At 39.5% G+C, this 25,801-nt stretch overlaps 1 long non-coding RNA gene across 2 annotated transcripts; it reads left to right on the top strand.

Annotated features, from left to right (window-relative positions):
- The first annotated feature begins 1,792 nt into the window (after positions 1-1,792).
- LOC131231530 (uncharacterized) lies at positions 1,793-6,812 on the top strand. Of its 2 annotated transcripts, XR_009164414.1 has the most exons (5): positions 1,793-2,319; positions 4,591-4,699; positions 4,794-5,396; positions 5,532-5,606; positions 6,137-6,812. It is a non-coding gene; the product is annotated as an uncharacterized LOC131231530 (long non-coding RNA). The 2 variants fall into 2 exon arrangements; XR_009164413.1 differs by lacking the exon at positions 6,137-6,812 and having other exon boundaries at positions 1,862-2,319; positions 5,532-5,854.
- The last annotated feature ends 18,989 nt before the right edge of the window (positions 6,813-25,801 follow it).

Genomic DNA, 25,801 nt, shown 5'->3' with positions numbered 1-25,801 from the left:
AAAGAGAGAAAAGAAAGAAAGGAAAAAGAAGGAGAGGAGAAGAAAGAAAAGAAAAGAAAAGAAAAAGAGAAGAATGACGTTGGAACAGCTGCCTGAATCCACTGAATTGTTGACGACATCGGTCTGAGTCTAATCAACCTCCTAGATGCGGTTCAGATCCGACCTCCCCTAACTTACTTACTGTGCACATCTTTCTTTCTTTTCCATTGATAGGATTCGTAAAATCCATTGATAGGATTCCATCTCACAAAAATAAGTCGACTCCATGATAGGATGGACCAAAACGTAATCGGTACCTAACTTATGTAGGGTATGATATGAATTAAGTTCCTCAAGACTTATTAAACCTGATTGAAATCTAACTTAGACATTCCCAAAGGTGAATTAGAGAAGAGAAGCAGAATGAATAAACTAATGTGAGGGCTTTTATCTTCTAAGCTTATTTGATTTAAGATATTATTATTTTACCATTTACAAGCTTTTATGACACTGATATCCTCGCAGCTGTTTAAACATCGATTATTTACTCTTGGAAATTTTGATATGACGATTAATTATCACTAAAAAAATGACCAAAGCCGATGTCCGATGGCGAAAATACGGAGCCTTCTAACATTTTAACGGTGGACATTCAATCATTATTGTTTTTTGTGGTGTGGTCCGCCTGAGATTTAGATCTGATTCATTTTTTGGATCAATCCCTAAAATGATCTTGAGGAATGAATGGATGGCATGGATAAATCACAGAGATCATGGTGGGCCCTATAAAGCACCGACCCAAATGCTCTCTGGGAAGCAGATTGGCTGGTGTACCGCACACCAACAATGCGCGCGGCTGGTGGTGGTGTTGACGTCACCAAGTTCTGTGGGTCCCATCATGATGTATGTGTTATATCTCAACCGTCCTTTCTTTTTCCGAGCTTGTCCTAAGTCTTGAACCGAAAAATAAGATAGAACCAAGGATCAAGTGGACCACACTAAAAAAAGCCATGGGGGATTGAGCGTCTACCATTGAAACCCATTTGGGGGTAACATAAGTTTTGGATCGATGTGATACTTGTTTTTTCTCTTCATCCGGATCCGTGTGACCTTATGAACATATTGTATGGAAAATAAATGCTATGGTGGGCCCTACGAATGTTTTAACGGTGACAATCATTGTCCCCACTGCTATTTCTGGTGTCGTCCATTAAACTTGGGATTTTTATCATTTTTGGCACCATGCTGTAAAATGCTCTAAAAAATGGATGAACGGTTTGGATATAATAAATACATCAATTTGGGGCCCATGTGACTTTGATCTCCTTTGAACCGTTCGTACAAATCGGAGCCGAGGAGCTACCACGAAATCGGATTGCGTACTGAGTTACTCAGGTATGCTTTTATTGTACCGAGTAAACTCAGTTAGGCCTACCGTGAATGTTTTTACACGCCGTCATCCGTTTTTAAAGCTCATTTTAGTGGTCTACCCGAAAATTGAAACATGCCCAGAGCTCAGGTGGACCACACCACAGGAAACAGTGGAAATAATGACTTCCACCGTTGAAACCTTGGAAGGGCCTACAGTTATGTTTATTTTTCATCCAACCTGTTCATAAGATCACACGGAGATGGATGAAGGTAGAACATAAGTAACAGATCGATCCAAAACTTCTGTGGCCCCCAAGAAATTTTCGACGGTAGAATTTCAATTTACACTGTTTCACATGGGGAGGTCCACTTGATATTTGGATATAATTCGTTTTTGTTATAGAGATATAAAATTATCTGTTAAAATGGATGGACGGAGTGGATAAAATATGTAAATCATGGTATACCCCACTGAGTTAGTCAGTACGCAATCCGCGTCCAGCTACCACGCCGGTCTGATCCGCTTCCCTCTCCAAACCCTTTCCAAAAAATGATCTCATCTTTCGAAACCCTTTTCGTCAAATCCCCTCTCGCACTCTCTCTCTCTCTCTCTCTCTCTCTCTCTCTCATTCCCTCGCTCTGGATCTGATCTGACCGTGATTCGTGTCGTCGGGCACAAACGCGATGTCAAGAAGGACGACGCCGAGATCAATTGCAAGGAAAACCCTCTCCCATTCGGAGAGGCCGTCATCTGATCTTGCCGGTTGCTCGAAACCGAGGAGAGGAACGAGAGAGGCCGCAGAGATCGCCGCGGTTTCGGCGAGAAATTGCCGTCGACTCGAGGAAGAAATAGAAGGAGAAGCAGAAGAAGCTTTGGGAAGGAAGCGAGCTTGAGAGGTGCGTTAATGGCGATTCGTGTAGAGGGAAAAGGGATTTAAAGAGGGTTTGAAGCGAATCGGGTTCGAATCCGTGAGTTGCAGAGTCGCCATTGCAACTCAACTCTCTCTCTCTCTCTCTCTCTCTCTCTCTCTCTCATCCGTTTGGTTTGGGGATTTAATTCTGAAATTGTCAACTCTTGATAAATAAATAAATAAATAATCTGAAATTGTTAATCTCTAATTGGATTGGTTTTTTTTTTTTTTTTTTATAGTATCTAATTAGATTTAGTCTTTTTTGAAATTCAAAATCCCTAATTGTAGGTGATTTAGCCTAGAACTTTAGTCATACTCTTATATTCCTATTTGATATTTAAGGTAATGCGCTTACTATCCCATTACTATTTGATTTATTAGCCAATATGCTTCTCATCGTTGCTATTTCTATAGGTGTTATTATTCTTTTGTAAGGGAGCTTTAAGAAAATGATGATATACAAGCTAAAATTAACAAGTAACAATGAAGTATTACAGATGGGACTGTAAACTTGAGATTTTATGTTTCAAATCTCAGGAATGATTGGAGAAACATGATTCATAAAGCTGACCCCAAATAGTTGTGACAAAGCTAAGATGATGATACACATGTAGTGTGTAGGAGTTTGAAGAGGCTTCTCTTCATGAATAAATTCATAAGTAATTATAACTTGATTTCAAACACACGCCTGCTGGATTTGGAAGATCCTAGCCTTCGATCAGTGGCCTAGAAACACACGGTCAAGACAGTATGGTAACACAGTGAACAGAAAAGGCCAAAGATAAGGGCTAATACATTCCAACCTGGGGATTTTCAGTCCGACCGTTATGGTAACACATTTCTTGATTCTTGTTTGTCAGAGAGTGCTGTCTGTAAAGATCTAGTGTACTTGGTGCTTTGGCCCTTGTTGCATTCTTGCAAAGAAGTTTTCAAGCTTTAGTTTTTCTTCTTTACAACAGTTAAAAACTTAGCATACAACATTCTAATTCTGCATTCAGTCTTTCACAAGCCTTGACCTTTTGTTGCTTGTCAGAGAGTACTATCTGTAGCTCAATCTCCAGTTCCAAGATTTTCATAGAAAGCTCTTCATTTCTTTTCATGTGACTGGCCTCACTTCTCTTTAGATTCTCAATCTGATCAAGTGCATCTTGCAATTTCAATAGTTCATCTTGCAGCTTAGTTTCACATTGTTCTCTAATAAAAGTAACCTGCATTGCAATGGCTGATTCTCAATCTGTTTCGGTTTTTTTTTTTTCTTGTCTTTTTTCTGATTTTTTCAGTGCTTCTTTTTGTAATTGTTGTGAATTTAATCTTTTAAGCATGCCTGTTTTTTCCCCCCCAAAATCAGCTTGGGTTTTGTGGTTTTCTCTATTTTCTTCTGTTTTGGCTTTTCTTTTGGTATTGAATTTTTTTCTTTTAATTTATCTAATTTCGTTTCTGTTTTTCAGGGTTGTAATTGACAATGATGCTTGTAATTAAGAATGCAACCATTATTCAGGTAATCTTGAATTCCTTTTCACTAATTACTGGTTTGGTTTTGTGTTGGGAATTTGAATAAAAAAAGAGAAATATTCAGTTTTTCTGTTCTTTGATTTTCCAAAATGTTGTTTATATATAGAGTGCATTTGGTTGCACCAAATATTGTGAAATTTCTTGATGTTTTGCACCAAACTAGACTGATTAATCATGAAATATTATGAAATTTCATGATATTTGGTGCACCCAAACACACCGTTACTGATTTTTTGTTCTTCCATGTATTAGAAACCTTATTAAAATGATACTAAATGGGATGTTTTGTTTTTAGGTTGATAGTGTAAAGAAGCATGGGATTCTACTGGATTTTACTATTCAAGATCTGTTGGAAACAAATTTCAGCCCAAAGCTTGCTTGCTTAAATAATTCAAGTCATGTTCTACACCTGGCTATATATATATTTTTAAAAAATATGCGTAACGAATTTAAATGTGGTCAAAACCTGGATTAAGGTGTTAAAGTGGCAAGAGTTGATTTGATTGTTCTTCTAGAGAAATCTTGTTTTACTGTCGGAAAAAAATTATCCTTAAAGACGGCCCCAAATGGTTGAATAAAGGCAATGGCATGTGGGATCACATAATATGTCTTATAGAACTTTGTGGTTTTCATGTTATGTAGGATACCTTGAAATGTTGTTACTGGAGCTTGCTACTAATAGCATCTGTGACAGATAATTTGTCAAGGAAATTTAGAGAACTGTTTACGGCATTTACATTTGTTATTCCATGATAAATCTGCATATAACTTGTTGCAAATTGACTTGTTATTTTTCTTCTTCTTGTTTGTTTCTTAGCTCCGGTGTTACTGGGATTATTTATTTTCATGAAGATCCAATGAACAGATTTACAAATATCATCAGGATCTTCTTCTTTGGTAGAAACGATGAAGGAAATCATAAAAAGGTATTAAGAAAGAGATGAAAAACCATATGATTTATTTCTTATGAGAGACCATTTATTTGGTGGTTAATCAAGCTTCAGTTCATGAGAAATCCAGCTATAGGCACTATGACAGTTTAGTTGCAGCCAAACATCTGGTGAGCAAAGGTCATTTTCAAAATTCAACTTGATACTTGTTTTTTAGTCTGATTTTGTACATATTTCCCTTCTATGATACTCCTGAGTTAAAGGAGACTGTTTCTGTGGCAAACAATGCATGTTGGGAAATTGGAGAACTGGCAGTTAACATCAGTTATCTTGCGCTATGAAATTTCCAGTTAACATCTCAGATTTGGAGCTGCTTAGAAATGAAGTGCGGGTCATACATCCTTGTCTTCAATTGGGACACATTTACATCGAATCGTGGCTAGTGCCTTTTAACTATCCACTTTTTACATACAGGTCGTGCATGTGATGACCTGACAGGCTTATTTTGGTCATTGCACATATACTGCAGGGCCCACCTGATGAATGGCCCAGATCTTACACAGGTCACATGTGTGGGAGAGTAGGAACATAGCCATCACATTCTCTGTTGCTTATTTGTTCTATAGACGGTTCTTTTAGTGGCCCCTTAAGCTGAAGTAAATTGAACTTGTGAAGTAATGCTGCAGGGCGAATTACACCTCTTGCTGAAGGATGCAGAGGTTCATTATCTGAGGTATGCTCTAAAATGATTTTCATGATTAATGCAAGCATGGCTGTAGCTTTTACTTTTTCCTCCAAACTTTTCAGGTCAATATTTCAATCCTAACTCATTAATTGAGTGACACTTTCTTTCTTATGATGTTTGCAGAAAATAATCAAAGACCACAAACTGTGAGAGAAGGGGCATGCACAACATCAAACATATGCTTTGGGTATCAAAGAGGTAACTGGTACTCTTTTTTCTTTTTCTTTTTTTCATTTATACCACCAAATGATGCAAATCCTTTCTAAGATCTTGTTTTCCTATGCTCTTTTAAAGTTGATTCAATGCATCTGTGATTAATGTCCTGAATCTCCTGATAAATCCATACAAGTGGCCTATGTCTGTTGATGTGATTGGTCTTGCCATGCACAGGATTCCCCCCGAAATCTTCCAATCTGGAATAATCTAGATATCCAATATGTTGGCTATGTGCACTTTTCTCTTGCTTGAGAGTCGAGTTGGTGAGTTCATCTGTAATCTAAGGCATGACCTGAGATGGAGTCCTGGTTGGCTACATGATTCCTATGGGAGAAAACAAAAATAAAAATCACACTCATATAATTTTCTTCTCAAGAATGAAGATAAATGCCTTTCTTATATCTAGAGAATGCCTCTCTTCTTTATATCTGTAGCTTAGTATTCAATTCACACTAAAAAAGAAAAAAAAAAGGAAAAAAAGAGAAGAAACTATGAGGATGTGGTTTTTGCAGGTGTGGGAAATTGATGAAAGAAAGCACAGATCTGGCTTCATGCTTCACACATTGGGTTGGCCATTGGACAGCAAGACATATGGGGGATCCTTTCTTTTCCACATGAAAGATAGGCAGGTAGTCCCATTTTCTTTTCTGCCTTTTCTTTTTTCATTTCTTAACTGAATAAGCAATGAAAATCTCAACTAATGGAGCCACGAATAAATCAACATAGCATTTTGATGATTGATTGTCCTCATTATTGATAATTCCTGGAACATTTGCTTGAAGTTTTATGCAAAATTGGTGAATTTGGGCCAATGTAAGATTATATAAGCATGAAACGAAATCTTGCTTAGTGTTGACTATGCCTTGCTCAACGATAGCCTTATTGAGTTGTGAATAAGAGAGCCACCGCAGATGCTCTTGCGAGCTTCTTTTTTTCACACCAGTAGAATAACCATGAATGTGAAGAGATCTCTCTCCGGTCTCCATTGGCATTGCTAAACAAACTCACACTATAGATATATTCTTCAATGTATTGCATTTTTGTCACTTGTCTTTTGATAATATAGTTATTTGTTTTTGGCAATGCATTGCTCTCATAAACATGATCTGAATGTCGATTAGATTCGTCTGTTTTGGGCGAATGCACATACAATAATGCCCCATATATGAATAGATAGGTGATGTCTGTAAAATGGAGAAATGTGTTTTCCTTCTAACGCTTCCATCTTTACCTTGAAACTAATGGTATTTTATGGAAATACAAATTTTATATGTTTGGAATTTAGATGATGTTATCTGATTTTGATTTCTTCCTTTTCTTATGTAGATTTACCTTCTCAAATAGGTTGGTTGGTTTAGGGCATTGGAGAAATGGGTATATCTAGTTTTGGATGTGTGCTTTGATTAGGTAATTAATTTTCGTTATTTATTTTTTAAATTAATGAGAAACACCGACGGTTTTAGATTAGGCCGTCGAACTTGGTCATCGGAAAGGTCGACAGCTTTTGCCGTCGAAAACGCCGACGTTTTCGGCCATCACCCCTAGCAGTCAGAAACGCCGATGCCCTCTTTCCCGACGGACTGTCCGACAGATGTCAGTCGTCGGGGAAGGTCATTGCTGACGGTTTTTAGCCGTCGGAGTTGCCCTTTTTTTGTTAATGTTTGCGTGATCTTTCTGAATTCACGTGAAGCGATGGATTCAAGCCTTGCCTTTGCCTTTACCAATTTTGTTGAGTTGGCCTTTGCCACTCTCCTCTTTATTGAGTTGGTCATTGTCACTCTCCTCTTTATTTAGTTATTGCCGCTCTCTTCTTTGTTGAGTAAGCCATTATTACTCTCTTCTTTGTTAAGTTGGTCATTGTCACTTTTCTCTTTTTTGAGTTGATCATTGTCATTCTTCTCTTTATTTTATTAGCTTTGTGCTATATACCTTTAAGGCTTGGGTAGGTGTCTTGATATTCCAGAACTCTCGTGATTCAGTTTATATTATCTATCAATGCAAGTGATGTGTTAAGAGGTATCACAACGAGTGACTCAATATTTATCATGGACATAATGCGTTACGAGTAGCGACCCTCTTGGTTGGCACGTAATTCCGTGGGTTGGTTGGCGTGGTGCACAATCGATGTAAGTAAATCGCTATGAGTGTTACATCACTTTTTTTGGGATTGGATGTCGCCTTGAGATGTTCGTATAAATCCACGTTAGTGTTGTCCATGTCAGCAAATATCCGTAATTATAGATTGTGGGTCGAGTCGAGTTTTTTATGATTACATTCCACATTGTGATAATCACTATATATGATAAGCCGCACACACTTTGCTAGGTATGCATCTCATGTAGGTTGTTTGCACATATTGATACCCTCGTAGTAGTGGAGTACGAGATGTATCAGAACCCTTACATTACTTTTATGAATATCTTGAATTATTGTTAATCTTAAATGATAACGATCACTATGAGTGGGGCGTTGACCCTATCCAACCGTACAGATGATGCAGGTGAAGTACATTTTGAAGACCTAGAGGACCATCTCCTTATGGAAGACTATACTGAAAGAATATGAAGATAATTTTATAATTTAGTTTTATACTTCCGCCGCAAACTCAATAAATGTAATAAGCTTCCATTGAGAAGGTGTTTGATTATTTATTGAATTCTTTTATTCTGATGAACTAATCAATGCAGTCGATTTTATTCTCATGAATGTGTGTGTATATATATATATATATAGAAGCATCCAATTTATACATTATTAACACTCGATTTTCTCGGGCACGAGTACAAACTCTGGCCATGAAAATTCGGGGCGTTACACAGGTTGGGAACCGAAAAGGTGCCTTACGAGCGCATGTCTCCTTGAGCGCATCGTACCATCATTGCATATCCTCGATCTTTGCGTCTGCCACCTCACTCCGCATTAATAACGAATAGCCTCGACCCCTCATGCGCAATATAATCTGACCTCACTATACCGACTTTCTTCCCGAGCTTACGCAGTCAGCTCAGAAGTAGGGGGTAAAAATGGACTGGTCAGAAGTGTGAGGTCAGCTCAAACATCTATACACGTCCCGTGGTCAATTAGTGCCAGTCATGACTAAGGAGCTCCTTGACGACTAGAAGACAGTAATGTGTTGTGTAAGATCATCCACTTGATGGCCCTACTCGCCAGGAGATGTACTTCCATGTCCGAGATGCTGTTCAGGTCTCCTGGAGAAGCCTCCAAAGCGTGATCCCATACAGGACCGAGCACGCCCTACTCGGAGACTCGCAAAGGGGTCCCTGTCTTGTATGATAAGATGAAGAGGATGGTCATCCGCGATGTCACATGTTTCATCGAGGAAGGGAACTCGAAAACTCGGCTCGATCTCAGTGCTCGGGAACAATCTTCACGGGCAAGTTAGTAACCTACTCAAATGTTGAAGGGAAGCTCAACCACAGCAAAGAGCCCAAGTCGAGAAACTCCTTAGGATGACTATGAAGATCAGCTCAGCTGCTCGACTTGAACATCCTGCTATATGAATCTTCTGACCTCGACCACTTGATCTTGTTGTTATGGGTAATGAGGGACCGACCAGAAGGGACCGACCGAGGATGATCTGCCCGAGAGAAGGTGCAAAACCCCAGAGGAATGGTTCGGCTCTGGTTGCCAGACTCGAGCCCCGCGAATGACTGGACACTTCGACTATCAACGAAGGGGTACAAGCTTCTACCTAGCTCGGGCTAGCTGATAGACTGTCGTCATGATGCATCAAGACTGACCTCGGGTACTTCAAGTATCGGCCTCGGCCTCGGATCTTCAATGTCAAGGTCGTCTTCTCCTGTTCGACCTCAACTGTGACCCGACATCCACCTTAGGACGGCCTCGGATCTTCGACTTTGAGGTCAGCCTTGTCTAATCGAGCTCAGCCATTTAGCGCAACCTCCTCCCACCGATTTCGACTTGTCGATCTTATCACTAAGGTTGTTCTAAGATCGGCATCGAGGATTTCGGATTCGCACCGAGGATCTCAGAAGACAACTACTAGCTCAAACTGGAGAGCTTTCCGTCTAAGGAGGACATTCCACATATATAAATAGAGATCCATTCTATAGAGAAATGTATGCACCAGTGAACCCTCGACTCTACTGGACCCAACTTGCTTGATTCTGACTTAGGCATCAAAGTGTCCTACTATAGACAAGGGTTCCTTTATCTTCTTCGTAGGTAGGTATTCAGAGTTCCAGCGATGGTTAACTAGATTTCTACATCAACATTACCTTTAGCGCTTTACAATAAGACCGTGTCAATGAATTAGGTGGGCCACACCATAGAGAATAAGTTGAGAGGGAACGTTTATTATTGATTTGCATGGAATGTCCAGCATACTGTTCATGTCAAATCTCTAACCTGAGATGGAGCATCTGATGAACGAGTTAAGCTGCCTTCGTAAATCTCGTCGGTCCCATATCGACAGGTACTGTACCTCTTGAGCGCATCTCTAATTAAAAAGGGTAGTTTTATCATTTATCATCTTATTTTGACCGCACCAAATAAAACAAAGTATTATTTCGATCGTCTGCTTCAATGCCCTACTTTTCTCTCCCTTGTCTGGGATTGCGTGGAGTAGAATATGGCAACGGAAGTGTTGATGTGTCAAGCCTATACGGACTCCACCATAATATATATGTTATATCCACACCCACCATCCATTTTGTAAAATCAAAATGAGTGTGAAAACGAGGCAGATCCAAAGCTCAAGTAGACCACACCACATAAAACAGCAGGGATAATGACACCCACCATTGAAAACTTCTTAGGGCCCATCCAACCTGTACATAGGTCAAAAAGACCTGAATGAAGGGTAAACAGACGCTTGACTGTTTCAGAAAGGGGAAGCGATCAGGGTCTCCTCTTTGATAGGTCCCTTGGCGTGAGTTCTTTTTCTGGCCTGCTAGGCGCGCAGTTGGGTCTTTGGCGTTTCCTCTCGTCTTTGTATACGGGCTGTGTAGTGATTAAAAGGTACGCGAGGCTCGTTGTTTTTTTGTGGAGCTGCACCAACTACTTCAGTGTATATCCCCTTTTTATTAATAAATTCCAGGTGGTGTCTCCACATGCTTTATTTAAAAATTAAAACAAAAACTTGTGTGGCCCAAGAAATTTTCAATTCTAGGCGTTCAATCGCTATTGCTTTATGTTGTGTGGTCCACTTGAGCTTTGGATATTCTTCAATTCTGGGATCATCCCTTAAACTGAGTTGGCAAAACGGATGGATGAGTGGATAAAGCACATAAACCATAGTGGATCCCACATGGTCCTTAAACCACCAAAACGGAAGGCCTATTTGGCTGGCAATCCTAACACCATCCATTTAGCTGGTTTCATAGCTCCGTGGGCCACACTATGATGTATGTGTTTATCCACACCGTCTGTCCATTTTTCTAACCAATTTCAAGGCATGCGCCTAAACATAGTGTAGAAGCAAAGCTCAAGTTGACCACATAGAAAACTTTCGAGATTGAACTCTTATTGTTGGAAATCGGTATGTTTTTTTTCTTAGTTTCCTCGAATGATGTCAGCCGATGTCATCAGCTGTGGCATGGACTTATGCCACGGGAATTCTATGTGACTTAGACCCACACAAAAAAGCATTGTGGTATTCCCAAATGCCCTAGTAGTATTAAACAGATGTCATAAATCGTTCTGCTGGCACCATTTTAAAAAAAAAGTTGGAACGAAAATTATCCTGGCTGCGTTTTGCATTGAGCTAACTTGTGAGAGCTGCAAGAGCGATTCAGATAGGTAAACACTGTGGGCCACTATGGTGTTTGTGAGAAATTCACACCGCTCACATGTTTTGTCAAATCAATTTATGACATGAGCTCAAAAATAAGGTAGCTAGATTCAAAGTTCAAGTACACAACGGAAAGTAATCGAGATCATATGCCCACGGTTGAAATATGCATGGGGCTGCAGAAGCTTTAGATCAAGCTAATATTTTTATTCTTTCAGTCCATCCCTATGGTAAGGAGTTTATGAGCATTTGGGCAACTTTATAAACAGTTTGAATTGCATATAAGCATCACGGTGGAGCCTAGAAAAGTTTGAATGGTAGGCAATTTTTTTCCACTATTTCTAGTCGTGTGGTCCACCTGAGTTTTAAATCTGTCCAATTTTTTGTCTCATATCTGGACATTATCTTCCAAAATGAATATATAGTGGATTTGCCACAAACATCATGGTGGGCCCAACATAGCTTACGGTAGTAGAAACCCCCTCCAAAAAGCTTTTCTTGCGAAATTTGTGTTAATGTAATGTGACACAATGCGTATCAAGTCATCGGACCTATGTAGAAATAGATGGTTCTGTGGGGCCCAGTGTGATGTATATATTTTATCCACACTGTCCATCAATTTTGAAAAATCATTTTAGGAAATGAACCAAAAAATGAGGCATATCAAAGGCTCATGTGGACCACACCATGGAAAGTAGTGAGATTAAAAACCTACCATTTAAAAAAAATTGGGGGCATAAAATTTTTGGATGTAACTTATTTTTTGGCTTATGACATTAAATTAAATTTCAAATCTAATGAACGGAGTGGATTCGACACATAACCCACGGCAGGACCTACAACCCATATAACATGACAACCTCGACCCTTATTATCATAACCTTAACCCTTACCACATTACAACTACGACCTTGACCCCTATAACATTCAACCACGGCCTCGAACCTTATAACATGACACGACCTCGACTCTTATAACATACAACCACGACCTCGAACCTTATAATATGACAACATTTTCCCATATAACATACAACCACAACCTTGACCCTTTTCATATTACAACCACAACCTCAACCTTTATAACATATTTTTTGGCTACAGCTACAGATTTAATCCGTAGCCTTTGATACAATTTTGGTAGTGAAGTCAATGAACAAATGACAATCTTGACCCTTAATAGATAACAACATCGACCCTTAACATATTACAATCATGACCTCGACCCTTATAACATACAACCACGACTTCAACGCTTATAACATGACAACCTCGACACTTAACACATTATAACCACGACCTCGACCCTTACCACATTACAACCATGGTACCAATGGCTACTAACTAAAACTCTTTCGCTACAGAATTAATCTGTGGCCTTTGATTCTTTTTTTGTAGTGAAGGCAGTGAACAAATAACAACTTCGACCCTTAACACATGATAACCTCAACCCTTAAGGGATGAAAACCTTGACCCTCAACACATGATAACATCGACTCTTAACACATGATAATGTCGACCTTGACAACCTCGACCCTCAGCAGATGACAACCTCACCCTTAACACATGACAACAATCTTGACCCTCAACAGATGATAACCACGACCCTTAATACTTGATAACCTCGACCTTGAATAGATAACAACCTCGCCCTTAACACATGACAAGAACCTCGACCCTAAAAACATAACAACATCGACCCTTAACACATGACAACATTGACCTTGACCCTTAACACTATAAGGATATCGCTTGTGGGGTCTACCATCACATATGAGCGGAATCCACTCCATCCATTAACTTCAGAATTTCATGAAAGACCATGGTTGGAAGCATGATCTTTAAGCCATTCAGGACAAGTAATCATTAACTGAGACCCTCAGGGGTCGATAAGATGTAACCTAGGAGTAATGGTTCACACCTTGCGATAAATTGCCCAACTTAGGGCGCTTCTACGTTAGAGTTTAGGGAAGGATCATTGAAACCTAAACAATCGTAAAATCCTTTTGTAAGGTTTGGGAAACTCAACCCTAAAGATCTAACTTAAGGCCAGCTCGAACTCATTTTCAAGCTAAAAAAATCAGCTCGACTCGGCTCGAACTCAGCTTTGAACCGAGTTGAATCGAGCTTTTTCGAGTTGAGTCGAGCAAGCTAACCGAGCTAGCTCGGTTCGTGTACACCTCTAATTGGATTAGTTCGGTTCTTTGACAGTCCCACTCATGGATGTACTAGTGTTTTAGTACAGAGTTTTATAGGACAGTACAAAGAGTGTGATAGTCAATTCGGTAAACCACAAAAGAGCGTGACTAGCACTCGATTGTTTTAAATGCATAGAACATGAATTCGATTCATCGATTGGTTATGTAGACCCAGCACTTCAAAATGAGATCGAATCTCACCCATTGACTTCAATGGGCCCCGACCGAGGTGGTTGTATGACTAAAATGTCCTGAAAATCTCTACCAGCTCGGATTAGTCAAGGGAAGGGCAAAGCACTCGCAGGGTAGGTGAGGGAATGCCAGCCCAAGTTCACCCATGAACCACGCATAAATTCAAAAAAGAAATACCTTTCCTGGATCTGGTAGTGGAAATTCTGCATCCATGGATGCAGTTTTCCAACAATTGCATCCAGGCCCATTCACTCTTGCCTGCATTAGATGAGGGTGGAAGCCTGCCTGCCAACTTCGGCTAAGCTCCAAGCAAGACACGTGTACAACTAAGAATGCATGATGCAGATATCTACCTAGTCGAATTGATTAATAGAAAGGCACATAGGTGGTAGGGCAAGCGAGGATACCATCCCGAGTTCACTTGCTTACCATGAGCAAACTTAAAAAGTGAGGGAGCATCAATCTTGGCTCACCCACAAACCATAAAGATATCCACACTCAAATGTGTTTATGAATAATCGGATATGTGGATGTGGATTTTGATCCATTGCATTGGGTTGAACCAATCACTGCCCGCCACCACTCGATGACATCAGAGGCTTTGGCCAATAACAACTGTTAGGGAGGCTTGTGACGGTCCGTCTACCTCATCTGACCATGATTCATCAAACATGAGGAGTCTATTTAAGTAGCTACCTAGGATTAGTTAAAGCGAGCGAGAAAGGAATTGGAGAGAGAAAAGGAGAAGCTAGAGAGAAGAGAAAGGCAGAGATTGAGAATTCACGAGGGGAGAAGAAATAGTAATGGTCAGGGGGTCGGCCTAAGGAAAAATGTTATGTCCAACTCTACTCGGATAACAATCAACACTCATCAGATCTAAAGCAGAACGCGTCTAACCCTCTAGCCTCTCTAAAGTACCTCACCATCCCCTCTAGCTATCAAAGTCAAAGCAGCTGACAACATAAAAGTCAATGAGTATGGTTGGAATCTGAGACAGCCAATCATTCCTTTTGATCAATAAGGGTGTTTGATTTCCTCTTTTCCCTCTCACATATCAAAATCAAGCCATATTTCACTCCACACATTCCCTACATACTTGCCACATCCACACCTACTCAGGCTTTTATTCTGTTTTCATTTATTTTCTATTTTTTCTACCCAGGCCCTAAAATCTTGTGAAGTATGGCCCGATTTATGTAGTATTGAAAGTTTCCTAAATTTCTCTTAAAAATCGTTAGGCCCTGTAAAATAGAGACTACACATTGCATGGGTGAAAAATGGTGCCTAATCCCTTCCATTTCTGTAACCAAGGCCCTTACACCGAATCTACGACCATAGTCTAAATGCATGAATCACTTTGAGTTAGGGAATCTTGCTAGTCCCCAACCGTTAAATGATTATATGGTTTCTAGCTGACCGTAGTTTTTAAACTTTATTTGGCTAGTGGCAACTCTAAGTCAAACACGTTTTATCTATAAGCCAATTCTATGTTTAATCAAATCAAAACCAAAATGAATTGGCAGCCAAAAGTGTAAAAAAGGTTCGGCCATCATTTTGTTGTGCTTGTGCGTGCGTGGGTGGAGCATCCATGGGTTATCACATGGTTACGTACATTCATTTGATTACAGACTATACACTATCTAGAGAGGGGTCGACCCCATGGACATTTCGGCATGCCTTGTCGGTCTTTCCTTTTAGTCGCTATTTTGCAACGATGGTCCAATGGTCCTTGAAAATGACTGCACGCATGTTGCTTATAAAAGTACCTTCTGCTTTTTTTCCGGCATTGATTCTTCCTACAGGTGTCATGCAATGCCCAAGAATATGGGTTTTCCTTTTGGTCTTTTGATTTTTTATTTTGATTTTTATTTTTTGTTTGTTTTTTTAAGGGTAGAAGTACGTTCCATGGTTCATGGTTTACTGACATGAACTGTTGGGCCGAAGCAGATGGGCCAATTTTCAGCTGAATGTGGAATTGTTGTTTTATTTTCTTTCTTAACCTTCTATTCGCTGACCACGTGTTGAAAGACTAGGATCTTCTCAATCCTACCAGTTGTTTGGATCGGTAAACAATGGTACCAATTCGTGGAAACCTAATCAAAATACTCCCAAAAGGAGATCACTAGTGCACCTCATTCTCAATGACCACTTCCATGGTCCACGTGGCACCATATGGATGAAATCGGATTGCGTACCGAGTTACTCAGCACCCTTTTATCGTACTAAATAAATTCTGTTGGGCCCACCGTGAATTTATGTTATTTATCCAAGCTGTCCATCAGCTTTTTTATCTCATTTTAGCGGTTGGGCCCAAAATTGAAACATATCCAAAGCTCAAGTGGGCCATGCAACGGGAAACAGTGAGAACAATGATTTCCATCACTGAAACATTCCTAGGGCCCACAGTGACATTTATTTGTCATCTGACCGGTTCATAATATCAAAAGGACATGAATGAAGGGAAAATACAGATATCAGCTTGATCCAAAAATTCTGTCTTGAAAACACAAATATCAGCTTGATCCAAAAATTCCGTCAACCCAAAGAATTTTTCAATGGTAGGTGTTCAATTCACAATGTTTTCTGTGGTGTGGCCCATTTGAGCTTTTTATATGCTTAATTTTCACTGCGTTGAGCTAAAATTAAATTATAAAATGGATGGACAGCGTGGATAAAATAAATACATCATGGTGGGTCCCACAGTTTACTCAGTACACTTACAGGGTACTGAGTTACTCAGTATGCAATCAGCTTCCCATGTGGGTGGAATATGGCCCCAAAACTAGGAAGCGGATTGGCTGGTGTACCACACACCAGCTATATAGCCGCTGTAAGTACGTGTCTCTCGAAGACGAGCACTGACGCTCCTCAAGCTCTGAGTTGTACGAACAATTCAAAGTAGATCAATCTACATCGTTCATCTATTTTTAGAGATCATTTTAGAGCATTATCCAAAAAATGAATCATATCCAAAGATCATCTGGACCACACCACAAATAGTAGCGGAGATAATGATTTTCACCGTTAAACAATTAGTAGGGCCCACCATAACGTTTATTTTCCATCCAATTTGTTCATAAGGTCACAAAGACCTAAATGAAGAGGAAAAATAAATTTCATATTGATCCAAAACTTCGGTGACCCCAAAAAGGGTTTCAATGGTAGACGTTCAATTCCCCACTGCCTTTTGCAGTGTGGTCCACTTGATAGTTAGATTTATTGTATTTTTTGTCTCAAGCTTTAAGATGAGCTCCCCATATGGATGAACGGTTTGGATATAACTATGTACCTCATAACCAGACTCACAGAACTTGCTAAGCAGCTATACAGCTGGTGTGAGGTACATCAGCCAATCCGCTTCCCCGAAAGCATAGCAATTGCGGACGGGGATTAGCCACTTACAGGTTGAGTAGCCAGACTGATTACAGAAGTGACGTCACCAAGTCCTGTGGGTCCCACCGTGATGTATGTTTTGTATCCACGCCTCCATCCATTTGGAATGAACATTTTAAAGCATGAGCCAAGAATCACTCACATTCGAAGCTCCGATGGACGCACCACAGAAAATAGTGGAGAGAGTGATGTCCACCGTTAAAAACTTTTAAAAGGCTACAAAAGTTTTAGATCAAGCTGATATTTATGTTTTCCTTTATTTATTTATTTATTTATTTTCAATGTCTTTTTTAACTTATGAATGGGTTTAATCTCAAAGAAACATCACGGTGGACCTTAGGAAGATTTCAAGGGCAGATGTCACTCTCTCCACTGTTTTCTGTAATTGGGTCTACTACAGCTACGTATGTGCCTCATTCTTTGACTCATGCCCTAAAATTATCTTTCTGAATGAATGGACCATGTGGATATAACACATTCATTATGTTGGGACCTTCGTAATTTGATAACGTCACTTCAGTAGCGGTCTCGCTACCCAACCTGTCAGTAGCTAATCCGCGTCCAGCAATTGCGGGATGTTACTTCCCTGACATACTCGGACTGTGTATAACACTTGATACTCAGGCAGTCATACGGTGTGGTCCACCTGAGATTTGGATCTACCCAATTTTCATGCTCATGTCCTAAAATGAGCTGGCAGAATGGACGGATGACGTGGATAAAAAACATACATCATGGTGGGGCCACAACTTTTCCAAGCACCGACAAGTCCGGATGCAGGTGTTGGAGGGGTCACTACCGAATCATTAGCGGATTGGCTGGTGTCCGCACAGCACCGACCCGGCTTGTGTGGGTAGGTCATAGGTGTCGCGCGAAGACGAGCGCTGCCTCTCCTCGAGCTCCGGCTTGTACGAACGGTCCAAAGGAGATCAAAGTAACATGGCCCCGCAATGATGTATTTATTATATCCACACGGTTCATTCAATTTTTTCAAGATCATTTTAGAGCATTATCTCAAAAATGAGTCATATCCAAAGCTCAAGTGAACTACACTACAAATAGAATTGGCGACGAAGATTTACACTGTTAAAACATTCGTAAGGCCCACCATAATGTTTATGGTCCATCCAATCTATTCATAAGGTCACACAGACCTGGATGAAGAGGAAAACCAACTATCATATTTATCCGAAACTTCCGTGACCCTCAAAAGGGTTTCAATGGTTGACGTTCAATCCCCCACTGCTTTTTACAGTGAGGTCCACTTGATCTTTGGATCTGTATTATTTTTCATCTCTAGCCTTACAACGAGCTCTCCAAATGGACAGACGGTTTGGATATAACAAATACCTCATGATGGGACCCACATAATGGGTCAACAATTTAAGGGCAGAGGCTGTGCCTTTTCTTCATGTGGTTCTAGAACCAGTGTACCTACATGTTCTAATTTCCCATAAAATCAGGTCCAATCAACAATGGGGGCCATCATAAACTGCTTATGATTTAAAGGATCATTTTTATTAGGCAATCCTAACCATCCACACATGGCATGAAAAAGGATGGCTACGAAAATAATTAAGGTCAAATGTGCTGAGAACTTAACAGATAGTTTGGACCAATTGGTTGGACTGTTCAAGTGGTCAGATGCAATTAAGAGCACTAACAATGCTGGAGAGGATTTCTCTCTTGAATATATCCTCAGAAGTTACTCATTTATCCCTTTGCTCATTCACTTGTCTATTCTCTTGCCTATATACCATGGCACTTGCTTATTCATTCACCTACTTATACACTATTTCCTCGTGTGGTCCATTGTATTGTATAAGTGCCATCCAACCCTTCATCTGTAAGCCATACCATGATGTGGGGTGCCCAAAAAAATCTTCAAAAATCAGATATATCTAATTATTAGTTGAGTCACACCTTAGAGTTACAGTTGCTACATGAGTTCCACAAGCCCAAAAGTGCATAATCCATCGGGTCCAAAAGTGTATAATCTATTGTCAAAGAGTTTTGAAATGTTCATTCACCAAGTTATCCCTGTTTCAATGTTACTCATGGAGATCATGACATGGCCATATTTTTTATGACTAGCATAATGATGAGAGGTGCCTGCACTCGTTCAAACCATACTCATCTTTTATCTTTAATGTTACTCATGAAGAACGTGATTTGACTGTTTCTAATTAAATGCAAGTTTGGGTTTGTCAGCTTGCACGTTGCCAAATCATGATTATCATCATCATATCGTTGTCACGACAATTTAGGGTTTGGTGAATGGCTGCGCCCTTATATCAACAAAACTTTACCCAGGCTAGTGTTGGAGGCAAGCCAACCTTTAAAATCTTGTACAAAGAAAATATTAAAAGAAATTATTGCAAACTATAAAAAATACTACAATTTACTGATATAGTATCTAATGGCATGCATGCTACAAAAGATTGATATACAACTTAGCTAAAATACTCAAAAGAACTGAAAAGGATCTTGATTGAAGCATTTCTTTAAACGGTTAATGTGCATATTTCAAACCAGATAAGAGACTTGAAAAACACACTAAAAATTCAGCAAAACTAAAAAGAACTGTTCAAATCTCCGGGAATTAGATGTCCCAAATTTCATAAGCCAAAAAAAAAAGGGCAGTGGTTGAGAGAACAAAAACTAAAAATTTAGAGAGAGAACAAATGGTTATTTTAAAAAACCCAACTACATTACCCAAAATCGTTGCAAAATCCAGAGAAACACATTCAAATCAGTCCTCGCATTTGGGTTTTAGTAATCCCAGCTACAGATTGAGGCTTCATCGAAATGTAGTAAATGGAGAAGGAGATGAAGAGACAAAGCCCTAGGGCTTTATGCGAAAATGGAATATCCAATAGCATACCTGTATCAAAGGAAGGAGAAATGAAAAGATTGCAACTAGATGAGAGAGAGAGAGAGAGAGAGAGAGAGAGAGAGTGTCGGCAGTGGGGAGAGGGGAATGTATCGAATGAGGGTTAGGTTTTTTCTTTTAAAGCATTTATATCAATCCTTTGCTGGCGGCCGGTTTTACTTAGCGCCGGCAAAAGATCCCCCAAGCCGTCACCTAATCCCTGTTTTGTTGTAGTGTCGGTGACCTGCAAACAGACAGTTAAAACTATTTCACTATAGTATGCATGCATGTTACGGAATCCTTCTTACCCATCATAGCACATCTTTGGAGTGTGTGCGTTTGGGTAATAAACTTCGTAGGCAGAAACTATCGACTGTGGTTGCTGGTTGTTGGTAAATGGTCATTTCATTGATGGTAAATGGTTGTAATCAGTAGTTTAAATTAAAAATAAAAAATAAAAAATGTTTTCCATCTACTTGCAGTCCACAAATGGACAGTTAAAACCATAATTGTAAAACTATATTTTAATTTATTATTATTATTTTTTTTTTAAGAAGGAAATTTTATTCAAAGAAGGGACTGTAAGAGAAGGAGAGACATTCTTGCAGCCCAAAGGAACAAAAATCCAACAAGCTGCCTATCATAGAGACTCTACAGCCACTAAACTGAGGCGGGGCAAAAGACTCTAACTTAGCCCAAGCCTAGGTGATCCACATAGAGGAAACCATTGATGGAGCCAGGGAGATCGGCTGCCCTATCAATGACCCTGCAGGCTTGAAATGCACTACCATGCCTCTGCAACCGAGTTCACCTCCCTCCGGGCGAAGGCAAATAACTTAGACGTGTCAACTAGATTATGAGATTACGAGCTGAGTCACCAAAAGACTCGTTTCTTGAACATGACCCTGATTATTCGGCAAGACTCATTTGTCGATTCAGTGCGACAAGGATAACCCAAGCTGAGTCACTCGCACGTTCAATCTATTTGTTTATTTTAAGGGAATTTAAGCTACCCTATTGATTTAAGTAAAGGATTTTACAAAGAACTACCTATTTAATATGGAATTTAGGTTCCACTACCTTCCATTATGTTTGTTATGTTTCTTTTAAAGGCTGGTTGGTGGGTGTGCAGGTAAATGGGTCCGCTACTTGAGTGAACCTCACTATGATGTTTATGTAAAATCCACCTTGACCATTTGGTGTATCACCTCATGTTAAGACAGGGCCCCAAAAATCACTCCCATCTGTAACTTAGGTAGACCACATGATTGACAAAAGTGTACAGGGCAACAATTGCCCACAAAGCAATTTCCTTTGATATGGTACACTTGAATCATGGATGAAATTGAGTTGTAGAGAACATGCCTAAATTTCAATGTTGCATCTAATGGTTGGAGTAGATTTCATATAATCATTATGATGGGCCTATACAAATCAAAGGTGGATGTCTCTTCCCCAACTACTTTCTTTTGTGGCCTATTTGAATCATGAGTCAGCCTGATATTTTTTGTCTTTGGGGCTAAATTAGGACTGCCCATCTAATGATCTGAGTGGATTTTCCATAAACATCACCATGAGCCCCACAAAAAATCAAGCCTTACACTCCAATATGTACAATGAGAGACTTGGTTAAAATGGAATTGTATGCTATGCGGGTATTGATTTTGATGGGGACCACTGTGATGTTTATGTAAGATACACTCCGACTATTAGATATCTAGCCTCATATGAAGCTGAAATATAAAAATTTAGGTTGACCCGTGATTTTGGTGGGCCACACCAAAGAAAATAGTCAGGAAAGATATGTCCCCCATTGATTTTTAGAGGACTGTCATGATAATATATGAAATCCACTCCAACCATTAATTTAAACATAAAAAATTAGGGTTGTGAGCCAAAAATATACCCATTGGTGATTTAAGTGAGCCACACTAATTGAAACAATTGTAGTGCGAGAATTGCCCTATACATTATTTCAAATAATGTGGTCCACCTTAATCAAAGAAGGTACTAATGTTTTGACCCTTAACCTAGCATGTGGTGACGCACCTGATGGTCGGAGTCAGTTTTAAATAAGCATCACTGTGGGGCCACCCGTGCCATCAACCTATTTATTGCATGACCAATATGATGGAATGTAGTGGAATGATAACTAAATCGACTAAGAGGTAGCTTTCTAAAAAGCATTTTAAAAAGGTGCTAAATTGTAAATTCCATATTAATTATGTAGTTTTTTTTAGATTTACTTTTAAGTAATTATCATCTAAATACCTTGGTAAGATTTCTTAATGGAAGGTGGGGTTGGGTTGTGCAAGCAAAGGGTTGACAGCTTGGATGGGCCCCACCATATTGTTTATGTGAAATCCACTCCAACGTCCAGGTCCATCACCTTATTTTAGTGTTAAGGCTCAAAAATCAGCCTTATCTACGGTTCATACATATCAATGAAAATAGTGTAAGGGCAACGCATAACCTCCAAACTATTTTCCTTTATATGGCTCACCTAAAGTACGGATAGATCTGATTTTTTAGAAGGGGGGCGAAGCCTAAATTTTTGTTTGTAATTTAATGGTTGGAGTGGTTTTTATATAATCATTACAGTGGACCTTGTAAAAATCAAGGGCAAATGTTTCTATACTAACAATTTCCTTTAATGTGGGCCACTTGAATCACATGTCGGTCTGACTTTTTGTCCTTGTGTCTAAAATGGGATTACATGTTTAATTTTTAGTGTGGATTTGGCATACACATTTAGATGGGTCCCATAAAAAAGCAAGGGTGCATGGGTGTCCAATAGTGTTTTTTTCTTTTTATAAAGAGAATGCGTCAAATCTAATGGAGTTGCACCACAAGATAGGATCCACCAATGGATAACTTCCAACCTATTAATCGAATGCAACATCCCATCCTTCCAATAGGTTCACCCCACAATAAAGATCACCTGTTAAAAATCAGCCCCATCTAATTAACCAATGGGAGAGGCCGGAGAAAACCATTCTTACCATTGATAAATAGCAAAATAAAAGTGAAGTCCAAAAATGAGCAGATGTGGCTGATTTTTGCATAGATAAATCATAATGGTGATTCCAATCTATTGATAGGTTGGACATTGCACACATATGAAAAGTTGGAAGGTATCTTTTGGATGGACTGTAATTTGTGGTCCAATTGATTGGGTGTGAGACCTTTTCATTTCTAAATATATCAGCAAAAAATTAGTAGTGCAATTGATTTTTTAAGAGGCCCACCGTAATTTATATGTGAAGTCCACTTCAGCCTTTAGATGTGTAATCCTACATTAGGCCCCAAATAGAGAAAAATCAGGTTGACTAGGGATTTCAAGTCAGCCACCTCAAACAAAACAGTTGTGATAGAGACGTCCACCCTCGATTTTTACAAGCCCACTGGGATTGGTATATAAAAACCACTCTAACCATTAGATTTTAAACTAGAGAACTTAGGCCTTGGGCCAAAAATCCAAACCTATCCGTGATTCAGATGTGGTGATACAAAGGAAACAATTTTGGGTAAACCTTGCCTGTGCATTGTTTCCAATTGTAGTCCACCTAAATCATGGATGGAGCTATTTTTTTATCTTTTTGCCTTGGGCTTACATTGGGCGATGCATTGTTGTTGGTTGGAGTAGATTTCACATAAACATCATGATGGGGCCAACCCATTACCCAAGACACCCAACTCCTTACTCACACAGCAACCCCAACTTCGGTTAAAAAATCCAACAGAAGCTACTCTAATGATAATTATTTAAATTAATAGAATTACTTATTCAAATCCTTTTTTAAAAAGGTAGCAGGATGTAAATACCGAATTAATGAGGTAGTTATTCCTTATTTTAATGGAAGTTAAAAAGTGTTAAATGAGTTTCGAGCTCATGACTTTAGCCATAGAAACAAGGTCAACAACCCATATGGTATTAGTGGGTCAGGATCAAATCCCTCATGGATAATATGGAAGTTTCTATCTCGTACTCCTCAAAGGAAGCCAATGCTGTGGCGGATAGGCTTGCTCGTATGGGCAGTGGTGGCCAACTCCATTCATTTTTCTGGTCCATCTCCGAGTTTCCCCCTCTCATTAGAAGCCACCTATTTCTAAGCAGAGTCGTAGGCTTAGGATATTTGAGAGAATCTAAGTGCTTGTGTATTCCCCTTCTTGGTGGGAGGGCCTGCTTATTCCTTTTTGTTAAGAGGCCCATCCTTGCAAATATAAAGCTTCTATTCTTCCTATACATGAAAATACTTTTTTTGGAAAAAAAAAAAGGTCGATTTACACTGTCCTATGCCTTCATATGGGCCTAAAATTTCAGAAGAATGTGAATTTTGTGATTGCAGGTTTGATGATTGGTTCAGATTTAGAGCATATGGCCCAGGTTTGGATGTGTTTGAGATGAAATATTTCACAAGGGTGGCCCAACATGCAAATAGAGCCAAGTAAACACATGGTCCACTCTCCTGACTCACCTGTGAATACCATTGGGTTGAGTTTTCGGGTTTTCTGGAGGAGGAAAACAATAAATAAATGGGTGCTGCATTCCATGCATAGACCAGATGGTTAGGATTGCCAATGGCCAGAAAGCTACTTAAACACATTAGACTGGCCATTTCAATCAAGAATACTGCTCTGGTTGCTAGCAATGTGATTCACGTTTCCTCTTGGGATGCGTGCTCCACTGCGACAAAAGAGGGCCCTATCATATTCGTCTTATTCTAACTTTTTTGAACGAGGTCATTGATGTTTTTTTACTTTAACCGTTCAATTATTGATTACATGAAGCAAATGGCTTGTGCGAATCCTACAAAAGAAACTCCTCCACGTACGGCCAACAAGTCTTCTGCAATTATGCTTCATAACAGAAGGCATTTCAAAGGTCCATGATTACTACCATTTGAAATGTTATCTTATAGGCATAGAAGAGTGGATATTTAAGAACCATGTCTATGTACTCGGTCATCATGTAACTAAATGTTTCTGTTTTTTTGGTCCACATTTGGATCTTTCGTCCTTTAGGTGTATTCACATTCACTATTTTTTTTTTAACACCTCCCGCCATTTTATTCAAGAGATACATTCGTACACCAGCATATTTGGACATGCCCCACATAAACTCAGGACAAGCCTATCATATACCTCTCCATTACTGCACAAAACAGAAAAAACAACCAACTAAAAAAATGACCCTATTTCTTCACATGCATGAAAGTGGCCACCCCAGCTGGATCTGGATGCAGTCAGAACATCACTAGTGTCCACATCCTCACTTGACTCCGCTGCATTGGCCTCTTTTGACATCATATGCTTTATTTCTTTTTTGGGCTTTAGGATTCCAGCAATCCTTCTTCATATGTATGTCTTCTACAGTTCTAACACTTTATCTTTCCCTGTCCTTAGATTTGAACCGTGAACGCGACAAGTTTTCCTTCTCCTGCTCTGAATTCATTTCCTTAACTACCAAAGCATCTGTAGAGGAACTCGAACCGATGTCCTTCTTTCTCAACACCCTTGAATGAATGACTGAGATGACAGTCTCAACCTCACTGATCTCTCTATCATTGTACATAGTATCTACAAAGGTATCGTAAGACTCTTGAAGAGATTTCAACAAAATTAGAGCTTGATCTTCCTCACCCATCTTCACTTCCACATTTATCAATTTGCAATGGATCTGATTGAATGCGCTAATGTGTTCATTAAGATTTGACCCTTCTTCCATATTCAGATTATAAAATTTATTT

Source organism: Magnolia sinica, chromosome 17 (assembly GCF_029962835.1).
Source record: "Magnolia sinica isolate HGM2019 chromosome 17, MsV1, whole genome shotgun sequence".
NCBI classification, from domain to species: domain Eukaryota; kingdom Viridiplantae; phylum Streptophyta; class Magnoliopsida; order Magnoliales; family Magnoliaceae; genus Magnolia; species Magnolia sinica.
Note: the sequence above shows the minus strand (reverse complement) of the source record. Positions and strands in the feature narration are given on the sequence as shown.